This window comes from Tamandua tetradactyla, chromosome 12 (assembly GCF_023851605.1).
Source record: "Tamandua tetradactyla isolate mTamTet1 chromosome 12, mTamTet1.pri, whole genome shotgun sequence".
Classification (NCBI taxonomy): domain Eukaryota; kingdom Metazoa; phylum Chordata; class Mammalia; order Pilosa; family Myrmecophagidae; genus Tamandua; species Tamandua tetradactyla.
Genome location: NC_135338.1, coordinates 86,687,555 through 86,703,967, shown reverse-complemented (window position 1 = coordinate 86,703,967; position 16,413 = coordinate 86,687,555). Strand labels below are relative to the sequence as shown.

General features: G+C 40.0%; 1 long non-coding RNA gene across 2 annotated transcripts in view; it reads right to left on the bottom strand.

The window, feature by feature from the left end:
* The window catches only part of LOC143652456 (uncharacterized), a 302,503-nt gene that overhangs the window by 89,174 nt on the left and 196,916 nt on the right, over positions 1 to 16,413 (bottom strand). Inside the window, exon 5 of one of the 2 annotated variants that reach the window (XR_013160679.1) lies at positions 15,028 to 15,956. The exons of the other annotated variant lie outside the window; for it this stretch is intronic. This is a non-coding gene — a long non-coding RNA (uncharacterized LOC143652456). Of the gene's footprint in view, positions 1 to 15,027; positions 15,957 to 16,413 lie in introns of those variants that run through there. 2 annotated transcript variants of the gene reach the window in all.

The following is a 16,413-nucleotide window of genomic DNA, read 5'->3' as shown; positions in this document are numbered from 1 at the left end:
GTGGTACTTGACTAGAATTGTTCACTGACTAGTCCTAAAAAATTGTTTCAGGTGATCAAAAGCATGGGCAATCCAAAATTAGAAGAGCTCAAATTATGATACATTTCTGTGGTCTACCATGGAGAAGAGCAAGTAGTTAAAGTTAGACAGCCCATGCTTATCAGCAGATTGAGAGCTTAGGTTTTGAGAGGATATTCAAAGCATATTTGTTGAAATTAAAGTTACTGAGCAGAAGTTTCTTCTTTCTCATAACTCAGAAGGACAAACAAAACTGAGTAGCAATCCCTATGCTTTCTAGTAGTCAGCACACCCAGCATTGCTGAACAGACAGGACAGAGGGGATACTGGTGCCCACAGGCTAGGAGTTCAAATTTAATTGTTTCTCCTGCAGAAGCATCATTGGATGAGAGCAACAACCAGCAAGCATACTCCATGCCATCAAAGACTGCAGCAGAGGGAAAGAGAAATTCTCATTATATTGTTAAAAACATCCATATCATACTTGAAATTTCCTAGAGAATGCTTCTCAGAGCCAAACTCTGAAGCAGAAAGCTGTGAGTAATTCCATCAGACCAGCCCTCAGTTCCTCTTGGTGATCTTTTTATCCACTTTTTGTACAGTAGTGAGATCTGATATTTTTGCCATCTCAGTAACATTTTCGCTTGCATTGTAAGTTTTGCTTTGTTTGTAGTGCTTTTCATTTGTAATGAATAGAATGAAAAAAAAAAACAGTTCTTCAAATTGGTTCAAATGAAAAATGTGGGGGTTCTGTGAGTGCAGCATTATGGTTAAACCTATGTTTATTAAATTCCTGCATAAAATTTATGCATCTATTCAATCAGTGTTTCAACTTGGACTTAGAGACCTCTGTCTTAGGTGCCAGCATATAAATACGGATAAGGAGAACCTGGCTCCAGCCCTAGAAGAGTGTATCCCAAGAAAATTGAGACTCACTTCTCCCTTTCCCTTACCATCAGCAGCCTGGGATCATCACTACCATCCAATGTTTGTACTCAGAGGTAATCTACTGAGGTATGCATTCTTAAGGGCACTGTCCATTTAATCCATCCCTAAATCTTCTCCATCACTTTCAACTCTGTCTGGCATCTAGAACACAGCAGTGCTTAGTAAATAGTTGTAGAAGGACATTCTTGAAGGGAAAAAGAAATGAATGTCAAAAATGGGTTGACTTCAGCTAAGTATGGCTACTATCATGGTTTGCCAAACCCCAGCCAAAAGTATCCGTTCCAACCCTAAAGAACACCTGGGGCTCTATCTGAGATTCTATAAAGGTTCCATGTACTATGTTTATTTTCCAGAAACCTACAACCTTCAGATGGGTTCCTAGGCCAGATCAGTCTTGAAACCCAGAGGAGCCATGCTCTCCAGAACATTAACTAGTTACATCCCCCATCCCATATTATCAAACTTTTCAGTCTGAAAAATATAAAATTGATATAGCCCAAATACACCTAAAGATTGGGAAAAAGATCAAAGAAGAAGGTGGAGTCATAACAGAGAAGAGAGGATTTAACAGATGATTATGACTGCTGAATCATTATATTGATATTTTTTTTGGTCTCCAATGTCTTGGAGCAGCTAGAAAGAGAAGCCTAAAATTGTGGGATTATAATCCATACCAACAATTTGTTGCAATGTGCTTTGAATTTATTGCTTTATATATATATAAACTGATGTTTTCAAGGGCCCTTTTGCAGTCCGTATTACAATCATCCAAATTGAAAATAAAATTACAATCATTCTAACCAGGTAAATCTTTCCCATTTCTTGTTCTCATCTCAAGATCCTTTTTTTGATTCCTGAGAGTGATTTGAACCCAGTCAGAAGACTTGGAGCCTGGGGATTAGAGATCTGACCCAGTTAAGCTGTGGAACTTTACTTCCCCTTTGCTAGAAGTAGTATAGAATTGATTTATCCTCTAACAAAGAGGACAACGTGAGGAACTTCTGATATTTTAGTCCATACCTAGTTCATCACTTTACCTCAATGCAAATGACTGCCAGAACCTGGAGTCACCTTACAGATTTTTAACTTCAGTAGTTATTTAAAGTCAAGGAATAGTTAGGAGAAAAGATAAAGTTTTCAGGAAAGCAAACGCAAAATATTCCAATATGTCACACCAAAGTCTGGCATTGTATATTCCAAAATTCTTCAAGGTGCTACAGATGTCTTCACCATGGAGATCTAATTCCCCTAAATTAAATTCTCATTGTGGATGAAGCCTGAATTGAATGGGAAATAACTTGAAACGATGAGTCCTTCCTTCACTGTTGGCTGATATATCTGGAAGAGTGGCGCCATAGCAGCCATGGGGGAATTCTCCACATTCTTACCAAAGAAGATGGGGGCTTTCGGAATAGAAGAGGATGAGAATAGAATCTTTCACATTGCAGCCCATTTAAATAGTACCCCCTTGATGGGGTAAACATGTTGGCCCTATGAACCACCTCTCTTTTCTTTTCTCTAGTATAGCTATACCCTCTTTCTGATTTGAGAACGTGGTGGGGCCAGGTAGAGGAAGGACAGGCCAGGACTCACTTCATCTCAAGACTCCATGGTAGGTTGCCTTGGCTTCTTCAAGGCAATACAGAACCAGAGCACCACCCCCCAAAGCCAATACCTATGAGCACTCACAGGATAGAGGATGTGGGAGTGAAGGTTAAGATGTGCCTTTCCCGCTATCAATGTCTGTGTTTTATTGCTCTATCTACAATCCCTCCCCAGAGGGATAGATCATTATGCCCTATCTGTATTGCCAGCGTCTCCACTGCATGAAAGCCACAGCAGAACAATTCCTCCTTACCATTCTCAACTTCACTTTTGTCAATAAGCACTGAAGACATAAAAAGAGAAGACAGGCTTTGCTCCTGAATGAGAGCTATTTGACTTTCCATATCAAGACTGTGGCAAATACCTTCAGATGTTGTGTCCCGCTGAGTCTTTTCAGAGGCAGGTTTTGTCTGCAGTAGGCTCAGGGAGGCAATCCTCTCTTAATTTGACCTGGTATATGCCTCTGGGCATGCCAAATAGTTCCCTGGTAATTTGGTGGGAATGTCGGACACACAGGGAAATTTCCTTGAGCCATCAGCCATACCAGAGTGAGCAAGAGTCCACAGAATAAATGTTCCCTCTCTCCTGTGTTTGGAATGCTGCTCTTTCTCTTTCTTTGCAACCCCAGCCTGGTACTATTTTAGGCAGAGAGTTTTAAAGTAGGCACGAAATTGCCAGTTGGAGACATTATGCTTTTTTGAAGCTTTGGGGCACACAGAGGGAATTTAAATGCATCCCTAAGTAGCAATTGGTATCAAGGATGAGCACTTTTAAGGTGCTCTGTGATGAAAGATTGAAAATAGAACACTTCCACAAACATGAGAATTAATGTATACAACTCACGCTTCTTCCCGGATCAGTATTAAAGAAAGCAGTGAGGAATAAGAACACATTTTCTCTTGATAATCTTCAGAGTAGTAAAAGACACTTTATATTTATGCATAATGAGCTTCTTCTGTGCTTTACAGAGCAGTTTGCACATGGTTTGTACCTCATATTGAATTTGATGATGTATGTGAAAATATTTTATAAACAGAAAATTGTTATGGATATTTCAGCTATTATGAAAATAATCATAAGTAAATAACTTCATTGGGGCAATTTAGAAGCTTCACTCCCTCCTCCTCCCTAATCCTACCCTTGGATCCAGAAAAAACAGCTAGGAAGGAATTTTAAGAGATTATTTTTAAAGTTACTAGCATTCACGAATAGTCATGAAACTGCAAATTATACAATAAAGTTCCAATTCTATCCATATGAGATTGTCAAAAAATAAAAAGATTGGAAACAATCAGTGCTGACAAGACTATGGGGAAATAGGAAGTATGGATTGTTAAAGTATTTTAAGTGTTCTGACAATATCCATCAAAAATTTAAAGGCCCTCCTATTTTGTACAATAATTCCACTTTAGTTAATCTACCCTACCAAAATAAATCATTCCTAATATCCATACATTGATGTTGATAGATAGATGAAGATGAAGATGATATAAAGGTAGATGAATAGATAGATAGATAGATAGACAAAAAAATGTCTATTGTAGCACTGCTTGGAGTTGCAGAAAATAAGAAACAATCTAAATAACCACTATTACATGATTAACCATTCTTGAACAACACAATTATAATACCCTTGTACAAATGGTCTGTCCTCAGGATTAATGTAATTTACAGAGCCAGACACTTATTTTCACATGTGTAAGCTGATTCTCATTTTTCACCATTATAAAATAACACTGACATAAGCAATCTTGTCTATAAATCTTTTCCCACAGCTCTAATGATTCCCTTAGTGTTTGTTCCCAGAGAGGGAAATGAAGAGTATTTCAGCTTGTGATAAGAGTCATGTTATTTGGGGAAATATTACTTGGAAGAAGGGAGAAGGTGAGAGACTTCTCTGAAAAAAAGATCAAGAATAGGAGACATCAATGATGAGAACGATCCAGGCATGAAAAAGGTTGAGAGAATAGCCATTTGTGTAGAAGGAAAGGCACATGCAAAAGTCGTATAGCTGGTAAAATCTTTAAAGGCTTGCAAGGTTTGGGAAATTCAGTTAGGTAATTCAGCCAGACAACAATGCTTCTGGACTCATCTGAGAAGAAGGGCAATGTAGATGGAGAGAAGTGGGAAGGAAGAACTCAAGGATAACTGCCAGGTTTTTAGTGTAAGTAACCAGGTGAATGGTAGTTATTTACTGAGATGGAATGAAATAGGTAAGGAAAAAGTTGGAAGAAAGGAAGTGTTCTAGTTTGCTAGCTGCTGGAATGAAACACACCAGAGACAGATTGGCTTTTAATAAAAGGGAATTTATTTCGTTAGTTCTTCAGAAGAAAGGCAGCTAACTTTCAGCTGAGGTTCTTTCTTACGTATAAAGGCACAGGGTGATCTCTGCTGGCCTTCTCTCCAGGCCTCTGCATTCCAGCAACTTTTCCCAGGGTGATTTCTTTCTGCATCTCCAAAGGCCTGGGCTGAGTTGCGAGTGCTGAGATGAGGTATGCTGAGCTGCTTTGGCTGTGCTACGTTGAGTTTCTCATTTAAGCACCAGCCAATTAAATCAAACATCATTCATTGCAGCAGGCACACCTCCTAGCCAACTGCAGATGTAATCAGCAACAGATGAGGTTCACATGCCACTGGCTCATGTCCACAGCAATAGAACTAAGCACCTTCACCTAGCCAAGTTGACAATTGAACCTAACTACCACAGGATGCACTGAGTGTAGGAGGGAGGATTATCCATTGCATTTTGGTCATATTTTCATGAGAAGGCCCACCAGAATCTCTGCAGCCACATAAAGTAGGCAGTGAATACCCCAGTCTGGAGCATAGAAGACTATTCATGGCTGGAGATGTGTTTGTGGGGAGTCATTTGCATATGGATTGTACTTAACCATGGGACTGAATGGATGAAACAAGGAGAAAGTTAAAATAAATGGGAGGAGAGAGCCAATGTCTAAGTCCTGGGGTTAGTAGAGGAGAAGCTGCAGCAAAGAAGTTGATTAGCAATAAGCAATGGTACAAAAGAAAAATCAGGAAAACACAGCATTTCAAGAGACAAGAAAAGAGAACATTTTAAGATGCTCTAAAGTAAATATGGAGAAATCCATTGAATGCGGAAACTTGAGGCTCACTGAAATCTCTGAAATCCACTTCAGTGAGGCAGTGGAGACAGATGCAAACCCAAAGTTAAACAAACTGTGAGGTTAAGAGTCTGTGCCTCCTGACTGCCAAGTCTACCTAAGACTCCTTATCCCAGCTGCAAGGAGTTGGGTCCTAATACAAAGTGAGAAGAAAGAGTCCACACAAGACCATGCTCACTTCTGACACCAACTGCAAGTTTGGCGGAGAGGGCAGGGGGGGTCCCAAAACTACCCTCAGTTTCAATAATTTGCTAGAAAGACTCATAGGACTCACTAAAACCTATGATACCCACAGTTACGTTCATTGCACAGAAAGAATAGAAATTATGACTAGCCAAAAGAAAAAGCACATAGGGAAGAGTCAGGGAGAGGTCCAATTGCAGAGTTTCTCATCATCCTTCCTCTCCATGAATTCATGAATGGCACCACAATGTGTGACTATACGCACCAAGTATTGCCAATCAGGGAATCTCACCCAAGCTTTGGTGTTGACTTGACTTTTTGTTGGGGCTTCAATAGGTAGTATGATTGACTGATTCCACATTGTTGAGCTCAAGCGCCTTACCTCTAAGCAGACTGGACTAATATCAGGTGGCCTCAATCCCCAACCCTGTATAATCACATGGACTTTTTTGTGTCTAGTCCCATGACTGGCCTTACTGAGTCATCTTATCAGGCTAAATTATCATCCGTGATCCAGGAGTCCACCATAAATAGGAGACACACCCTTAACACTCAGAAATTCTGTGTATTTAGAAGTTAATTCCAGGAGCCAAAGACAAAGGCAGGACCTCTGTTTTAGAAGCCATATTCCTTACTATACAGATGTCTGCACTTTTTTGTAGGTAGAAGGGTGAATAGAGGATAGGAGCAGAAATAGTGAGTGTAGAACATTCTGCAGAAAATTTTGGTTGTAAATGGTAGCATAGAAATAGGATAATAGCTAGAGGGGTATTAGAGGCAAAAACTTCAGACTTTAGTTTTTCCTGAGGGTAGATATCACAACATGTACATGTTTGCATGTTAAATGGTATGATCCTTGAGGAGTGGTAGTTTGAAGCTATCTGTACCCCAGGAAAATATATTATTAAATTTAACCCATTCCTGTGGGTGTGGACCCATTGTAAAAATTCGGCCTTTTAATGGGGTTACATCAGTTAACCCATTTCATGGTATTTTCTGGAGCAGACTAGGAAACTAAAACAGAAGGTGAGAGAAGATAGAATCTAAAGCATATTTGATTTGGATTATTATATTTTACATTGAAAGAAAAGGAAAAAGAGTAAGAAAGGAGAAGATGGCATTGTAGATATGATTGGAAAGATGAGGAAGGTCATCAAGTAAGAGTCAAGGTTGATGGAAGGCCTGGGGAGAGAAGAAGTAGTATAGAAAAGTCAGCTGCAATAAGAGATCAATAGGCTTACCAAGGAAACGACAATAGTATTTCCAGTTAGCCCTGATAACTCATTTAAGGTGTTAAATTTAAAGTGAAATCAGTCAACTTGGTTATACAATATTCTCTGGCAACTGTCTACTGTTGGATCTAGATAGTGAGATGCCAGTGTTATTGGTTTAACACAAGTTTGCAATTTTACAAGATAAGGACAACAGAGGGTATCTACCACACCCTCTGTTAGTAATGCTATGATATTAATGGATTATTTTTAAAGCAAATGAAAGAAGAGAAGTCAGAAAGGGGAGTGATGGATAGAAAGAAAACATTTCTCAATATGGTCAAGACTTACAGTGGTTGGAGTACCATAGTAAGTGAGCTGAGAAGATGTGGTGTGGTCAAAGTGTTGGATGCTTAAAGTTAAGATTTCAGAGGTACTGATGCCCAGTTACCTCTCGGCATGCAGAAATGCATGCATGAAGTGGAATCAAAGTAAAGTTCACCTGCAATGAGGAAATCAAGAAATTGGTAGGTAGAGGAGTTACCCATGTAGATGGTGAAGTCACCAAAAATGGTGGCAAAATCAAAGATGAAAAGTAAAACTGTGAAAAAGGAGATAGTGGAGGTTCTGCAGAATGGCACAAGCTTTTGGAGGCTGTGGCTTTTAGGCAAGAAGAAGGGGAAATGCTGTGAATTGGGCAGTGAAAATACTTATTCCATCTCTGGACCCTGAAATATGAGACTATAAGAGACAAATGGACTTCATTAAAGGCCCAAAGACTAGAGAGGCCCTCAGGGAATAAGTGGCTACAAGTAGAACATTTTGCCTTCTAGGGAGTGTTTCACAAGAGGTTGAGGATGTAGGAGAGTTCTTGCTAATCATAGACTTGGAAATCAAGAAGACAAGATTAGAAACATTTTGGAGGGATGGTGAAGAGGGGTTGTGCTGGTTTGAAAATATTATGTACCCCAGAAAAGCCATGTTTCAATCCTGATTCCATCTTGGGGAGGCAGCCATTTCTTTTAATCCTGATTCAATAATGTAGGCTGGAATCTTATGATTAAATTATCTTCGTGGAGATGTAACACACCCAATTGTAGGTATTAACTTTTGATTAGATGGAAATGTGATGCCACCCACTCCAGGTGGGCCCTGATTAGTTTACTGGGATCCCTTAAAAGAGGAAACTTTTTGGAGAGAGTTAGAAATGACAGAAGCAACAGAGCCAACAGAAACTTCAGAGCAGAGCTAACGCAGATGCGGTCACGTGGAAAATAGAGACATGGATGTTTGGAGATGCTTGGAGCCCAGCAGACATCACCATGAGATTTTAAGCAAGCCAAAACCTGGAGAGAGCCCAGGGAAGCCAAGAGATGAAAGCTAATCCCAGAGAAACAAAGTGAGGAACCCCCACATGAAAAAAGGTTGAAAGCAAAGGAGTTCAGGAGCAAGGGACCAGCAGATGCCAGCCACATGACTACCCAGTTGACAAGTGTTCCAGACCCATCAGCCTTTCTTGAATGAAGGTAATTTCTTGTTGGTGCCTTAATTTGGTCACTTCCTTAGACCTGTAAGCTTGTAAATTATTAAACCTACCCTTTAACAAAGCTGTTTCATTCTGGTGTATCTCATTCCAGCAGCTTGAAAACTCACACAGGGGTGATAGATAGAGTCCATTTAGGGAATATGGGATTGGTATACAGGGTACAACAGATGGTGAGAAGCCTGAACTCTGGACAATGTCTGAGTCAGTTAGCCATGAGAAGTATTCTGTCCTAAATTTAAGTATAAATGTTCTGAGTTTTTACCTTGATGTAGCTTCAGGAAGACCATTTGCTCCTCTTGGGCTCTCATGATACATCATATGATATTACCTTTTTTAAAAATATTTCACCAGTTGTCTCAACCCCATTTAAAAAAAAATGATTTTCTGCACTAATTTTGAACGTGTGCTAAATTAGTACATCTGCCTTAGGGTCTATCTCATGATGCTTTATTTTTTCTATTAATCTATTCTATTGAGTCTCATACTGATATACCTTTCTAAATTACTGCCAATTAAAAAAATAATTTAATACCTGCTAGGGCAAGTCCTCCTTAATTATTCTTTTCTCTATGTTAGGTTATTCTAGCTCTTCATTCATCCAATGAACATTCTAATCACATAAAGTTCAAAACAATGCCATTGGGATTTTTGATGACTTTGTTAAAACAGTAAGTAAATCAGCAAGAATACCAGTATACGTGTCCTCTTTTATAGATGCCTCTTTATTGACTCAAATCTTCTTATGCCCCTCAATAAGTTCTTTCTTCTGAATTAGATGTTTCCATTTTGTTTCTAAATGTTTATGGCTTACATAGAGAGAATACATAGCAGTTCACATCTATTTTTTGATACTCAGACACCTTAAGGAACTTTCTTACTAATGCTAATGTTTTTTCTAAATAATTATTTCATCTGCAAGTTAAAAAAATGTCATCTGCAAAAATTAAAACTGTTTCCCACTTCTGTGTTTAAAAACTATAATGTTTCATTTTTACTGCATATGTGTAACATATAGAACACTATTAATATTCATGTCTTGTTACTGATTATCCTGTGAGCAGTTGGGATAGCTATTGATAAATAGAAGTCTTTTAAGTTTTCTAAATCAAATTACATTCTAAATTGATTGCATTCCTTTTGCATTACTGGGATGAGCTCTGTGTGGTATCCCTTTAATTATTGTTTGATTCAATTTGTTTAATATCTAGCCTTTTAAAAAACGTGTATTTTTTGTTCTTAAAAATGACAATACTGTACCTGGCTTATTTATTATTTCATAATTAGTAAAATATAACAATATTTTATAACTTCTGAAAAAATAACATTTTACTGAGGGTTCCAAATTTTTAGCATAGATTTATAGAGATGACTTATCATTTTCACCTCCTCCAAATTTGTTGTTGTACCCTTTCTCTTTTTAATGTTGTTCATTTGTATGATCTATTTGATTATCTACATGAGAATTACAGAGCAATGTCTGGAAATTGTTTATCTCACTTAAATCTATCTTTTTACTTATCTGCTCTACTGTTTACAAATACTGCTTCTATATATTTATAGTTTTTTCACTTTTTTAATTAAATGAGTAACTTATCTCTTTTAACTTTGTCTTATTCAATGGTGCTATGAATTTGCTTTTAACTACACTTTTGGAAGCACACAATAACTTCTTTGAGAATTCCATTTTTGCTTATAAAGTGATTATATGTCTAATTTCTTTCTTGATCTGATATTTACAACAATGCATTTAAATTTCTAAATTACCTGATTTAAAAATGTTGTGTATTTTTACCCATGTAATTTGGGAGGATTTATTGGGGTTCAAGTTTTGGCTTAGAATACGTTACCTTATTTAATATTTCCCAGTAGGTGCCAAAAAGTGAAGTAGTATTTTATTAGAGAACAGAATTTGTTCTTGAGTAGCTTTTCAATGTTATCCTTATTTGTGCTGTGATCCCAGCAGGGCTAAATCAATAGCAACACAAACACCGTGAATGGTGTAGGTACTTAGGCACACCTTGGTGACTTTCTCCTGCTCAGATTGCACTTATTTTTTATTTAAATACAAACACAGGTAATTAGCAGTTAGTGGGATATTTTTTTTTTTTTTGCTTTAATAAACAGTTCTATTTTGTGGGAAACCATATTTCTATGTGGAATCTCTGGATTCCAGTTAGCGTAGGAAACCTGGGCTACCCACATTGACAGCACTCCCCCTAGTGGCAGCTGTCAGAATTGCTTGCAGAGGGTCCCAGGCATGACAATATTTTTAGGTTTCATGACTCTCAAAAGTGACTTGATAAATGGAATAGATCAACAAAATTTTAGGACACTATTTCACTTTAAAAGAGTTATAATGCTGTATTATATCAGACTGAAGTACCTTTTATGATTTGAACCCCAGAAAACGGTTTGGGGTGGAAATTTTTGTTATTGTTTCTTTGTTTGCTTTCAGCTATGTAGGATCAAAGAAGGTAAAATTATCTAGTTGAGACAAAATGTAATTCTAGATAGACAATAAAACACTCCAGAGTGACTCTAATATCTGTATTAGGAATCCATATGAATAAACTCTGCATTTTCATTTTTTTTTTTTTAGATTATTCATCTAAATTTATGTAAATTTCTTTGTCCAGTTCCTCCTGATCACCAGGCTGTGTTTGATAACGTGGCACAATTGGCAATGCCCATAACAGCTAAAGCTACTCGATTACGATGAAAAAGCATGAAGGGAAATAATTGCTTTTATCAGTGAGTGCCTATTGAAACACAACGATAAACCTCATTTATGAGACGGATGATGATATGATAATGACATAAGTTTGAGAACACTTGGAAAGGAATATTTTCAGTTCGAAAAAGTGCTTTGGAATACAACTGGTGTGGGTGTCCAACAGAAGAAACCCAAATATTTATTCCCAGTTTATTTATATTATCATCTCAGCAACTTGAAAAGTCAAGTTCATCCTCTCCTTCAGCCTTGTAGCATCTGCCTACAATAACTACTAGTGCATCATTCCTTATCTCACAAGGCTTATAAATGATCACGTATTTCCACACTTTACTCTCAATGTAACAAAAGTTTTGGCCAAGCCAACATTTCACTTTTTCACCATAGACAGCATATTCTCAGCTAACCTATGGCTTCTTTCATATTCTCTCAGAAGAAAGGGAAATAGCTTGTCCTATTTGTACAGAAAACATCTAAATAAAGAAAGAATGCCATGTATGGGAAGAATTACAGTCTTAAAGAGGAAAGACTGAAACACTAACAATTTTTAAAAATTATTTTGCATGTTTTGCAGGAAAAGGATAACAGAACTTATTTTTCCATGGATTTACTTCAAGTTTGCTTTGTGGTGGAGAAAAATGAGTTGAGGGCCAAATAAAGGGAAAATAAGGGATGTGCTGAAGAAATCACTTTTAAGATGGGGAAAATTAAGAGAACAGTGCCAACAAGTGTGGAGAGGATGTCATAGAGATAAAGTGACAAGGTGAGTGCCATTGAGGAGGCTACTCTTACTCAACCACCTCACCACCAAATCTGAAGGCGGACTCTATATGACACAGATGTGAATGGTGAAAACTTGTTCCAAATCAAGTATGTATCTAACCACAAAAATATAGAAAATAGGAGCAATAAAGCTAAATGTCCTTATCAAAGCATTTAATAGCCAGCATAAAGCGATTATGAATTTTGCTAGATGCAGATATATACACTCATATACAAGTTGACAAAGCACTAAAAGAAACAGAAGCCCCTGTTGGCATTCTCTCTTCATAGCATTTCTCCTTGGAAACCTAGGGTAGAGCTCTCTTCCCTGTCCACAGGCCAGCCATGGGAGAGAAGGCAGAAAGCAGAAATTCTCTTCCCACAGGGCAGCGTTCCTCACAGAGGTTAGGACAGGGTCTCTGTTTCCAGGACCCCAGAGCCACCCAACCAAGCACAAGTGCACGCAATGGGGACATGCCGCTGTGCTCAACTTTACCTGCATTAAAGGGTCCTGAGGAATGACTAAAGAAAAGCCCCCCCCCCGCCGCATTGCTCCCCACCCACCAAATACCCCCAGCACCTCGCAGCTATTTCACCTGGAAGGCAGGGAGTGAGACCTACAGCCACCTCCTCCTTCCCCCAAGTTCCCATGGAGAAGTTGTTCTCTGCCTACTAGTAGCAGTAGGAGCAGTTCTTCTCCATTATCTCCAAATCATCACATTTCGATAATATTAGAGTTGAAAATAAGACAACACACGAAGACACCATTTCGTGATATTTTCCCCCTGCCCAAAGGCGCACGCAGCAATAATTTCTTAAAGAGCCGTATCCCTAATATTTCCCAGTTTAACTCGTGACAGTTTATCAAATAATTTAATACGAACATTAGGTAATATAGTTTGGGACTAGGACAGCAAATCAAAGAGACGCTTCCTTTTAAAATATTAAGGATTCAAGAAAGCCAGAAAAAAAAAAAAAACCTTTAAGGATATGCTGGGGGGAGCACGCTCAGGGATGGAAGGAGGCAGCCCCGCCCTCCTCCCCTAAGTGCAGCGTTAGAGACCTGTGCTGTCCTGAGGAACTCACTCTCTCTCTCTCTCTCTTTCTCTCTCTCTCTCTCTCTCTCTCTCTCTCTCTCTCTCTCTCTCTCTCTCTCTCTCTCTCTCTCTCTCTCTCTCTCCTCTCTCTCTCTCTCTCTCCTCTCTCTCCCGCTCTCTCTCTCTCTCTCTCTCTCTCTCTCTCTCTCTCTCTCTCAGGTCTTCCTTCGGCCACCCCCACCTCGCAGCAGCCCTTAGCCTCGCCTAAAGAATGAAAACAAATTGTCCTCGGCTACAGTACCACCGGGCTGGGGATTGACCTGCGTGGTGCAGTGACACTGTGTGGCTTGAATTTTTACATACAGCTGCATAAAGCAATTTTCATGTAAATTTCTAGGTAAATCAGCCTGCAGTTGGTCTATTACATGGACACATACACAGAAACCATTAAGTTTGACAGAAGATTAGAAGTTGCCCTTGTTCCTTCGTATGCCTTTCCCTGGGCCTTGGACAATGCCTCAATGAGAAAATCGGACCCGGGCCGGTGTGGGGAGGGAGTGGGGGCAAGCCTAAGCACCACAAATAAGCGGGGCTCAAAGCTTTGGCTCCACATCTGCAAAGACTGAGTGCAGGGAAATCAGAAGGAATTTCTGTATAGGGGAAGAAAAACTTGGTATGAATATCCACCCTCAAATGAGCAAAAAGAGCCAGGTAATTCTCTCCCCCTGTAAGGGAAAGGCACGGCCACCCCTATCCCCCTGGCATCTCCTTCAATACTAGGGATGCAAATAAACAGCCCCACACACACACACAAACAGTCCCCTGTGGCTCCATCACTCCCATCAGTGCAGGCAGGCTGGCTCAATTAGCTCGCAGCAGGTGGAGAAGTTTCCAGGGTCAGATGAGCAGATCAGTTCTTCGGAGGCACCTTTCCCAGGGAACTGGGAGCCACCAACCCTCTCTGCCCAGCCAGCAACAGGAGTTAGGAAGCAAACCCAGCCATCTGGCAGCAGCGCGTCTGGGCCCTCCATCTAAATGTCTTCCTGCCCAAAGGAGGCACATTTCTTGAACATGTTCTTTTAAGAGAACGGCATACGCAGAGCACAAAGGGAAAGCTGTAACCAAAACCTGGCCCAGGATGTTTGTTTATGCAATCTTTAAATAATTCATCTTCATCCCTATTGAGCCCATCACAGCATGTCAAAAATAAATGTGTTGCCTTGGCCTATTGTTTGCAGCTTAGGATTGTCAAGCGAGAGGAAAATATTACAGAGACGGAGGGAGATACACGGAGGAGGGTGACCTTTAACTGCACTACCTATAACCAATCTCATCAAATTAAAGCACTGTATATTTTCCTTAATAATCTCTGATTAGGCTGGGGCTATGAGTGGACACGAACACCCGCCATTGCTATGCAGTGGGACGCCTGCTTAGCACCAGCAAAGCGTTTGGGAATAAGTGAGCAAAATGCTTTAATTTGATAGGGTTAGAATACTGCAGGCTCGGGGGTGAAAGGTCCCCAACAGCTCCGCTCACACTGAATATGCAGAAATAAAAAAGTAAATTGCTTACATCTGCTGCAGGCAGCAGGGAAAATGATCTGATTGGACCGCCGGTCCGAGGGCTCTCCATCTCTTTTGGGTTAGAGAGAGGGTTTCAGAGAATCAAAAGCTTGTAATTGGAGTAATTCTGAATTAATGGACTCACACACACACACACACACACACACACACACACACATACATACGTACACACACACATTTCGAGGCAGCTGTTTGCAGAAGCCTGCCTCTTTAGGAATGCTTACAGATTACAAAGAAGCAACTTTAAAAATAACCCCCTATCCCCTGCTCACCTCCAGTGAATCCTAACTATGGGGCTTTGAATCTGACAACAGGTAACAAGTGCTGCACTCTTATCAGGTGTGTCCTGCCACCGAGTGTGGGAGCTGTCGGAGCCGCTTAGCTACTTGTCCACTTGCTACATTTTCCTGAAATGTATGCGCTCTCCGTTCCTTCTTCAGACATAAAAAGATGATCTGGAAAGGCTTCACTGGGATTCCTGGAAGTTGAGATAGAATTCTCAGGTTTTGCCTCGCTGTGTGATGTGGGATTTAATCAGAGTATTTGATCAGTAAGAATCAAAGGCAGGACTCAAGGTCTTTGGGGACGCGAGCCGGTGCAGTTTCACTGAGGCGGTCAGCAGGCAGCCGGCCGCGTGCCCTGGGCGTCCACAGGCCCCTCTCTCTTCAGGACCTGCCTCTCCGCTGGCCTCTCCCCTGCTTGATCTGCCATTCTGTCTGGTGTTTGATTCCAACTAGGCTGAGGGTGCACTGTAACTTTGTTTACATTTTATATTATATTATTTTATTTTATTAGTTCACGCCAGCTTGCAGTTGTACATCATCGCCTCGTCCCACTGTCAGGCGATGGTGGCCTTTTTGTTGTGGAGAGTCAGCGCCCCAAGGAGGGAGGTTTACTGAAACTGAACCGACCAAGGGATGCATTCTGCGAGGCAAACTTTCAAGAGCTATTTCTCAGCCAGGCATCGATCGGGGGGGCAGGGTTGGCCAGACAAACACGTCCGCTCAATGCGTTGCCGTGTGTGCTTGACTTATAGGGACAGCTCCATACACCTCTGATAGTTTTGTAGGATGAAATGGGATGATGTCCACACTCAAATTTTCTTTTCCAGGGTCTTCTTACTTCCTACGCCTTCTTGAAATCATCTGAACAGACCGTCGTGTCCCAGTAAGCATCAGGTTGATATGGTCTAGAAATCCATAAACAAGATAAAAAAAAAATTCCTGATAACTAGTTTCTTATCTACATGCATTATATATACGTATGCATTATGCATATGTGTATGTAAGCATAAATACATAAATCTATTTAAAAGTACATGTAAATTATGTATATATACATATATATGTATATCATTTTTAATATGGATAAATCAATAAGATTTCACACCAGACTGCACAAAACGACTCTGGCTTCAGCCCCCAAAGATTGTGGGTTCAGCCCCAGCAAAGCCCAAGATACAGGGAGACAATTTTACTGTCTCGATTTAGGCAGAATTGCCCAGGATGGAGACCGTGATGCCTGGACACCTGCTTTCTCTTAGAAGGACTCAGTACAAGCTAACGTCGCTTCCTCTGTAAGGTGCTGTTTCTCCCAGAGGGTTTGGCTCTGGTCTCTATCACACTGAAATCTCCTTTGTCTGCCAT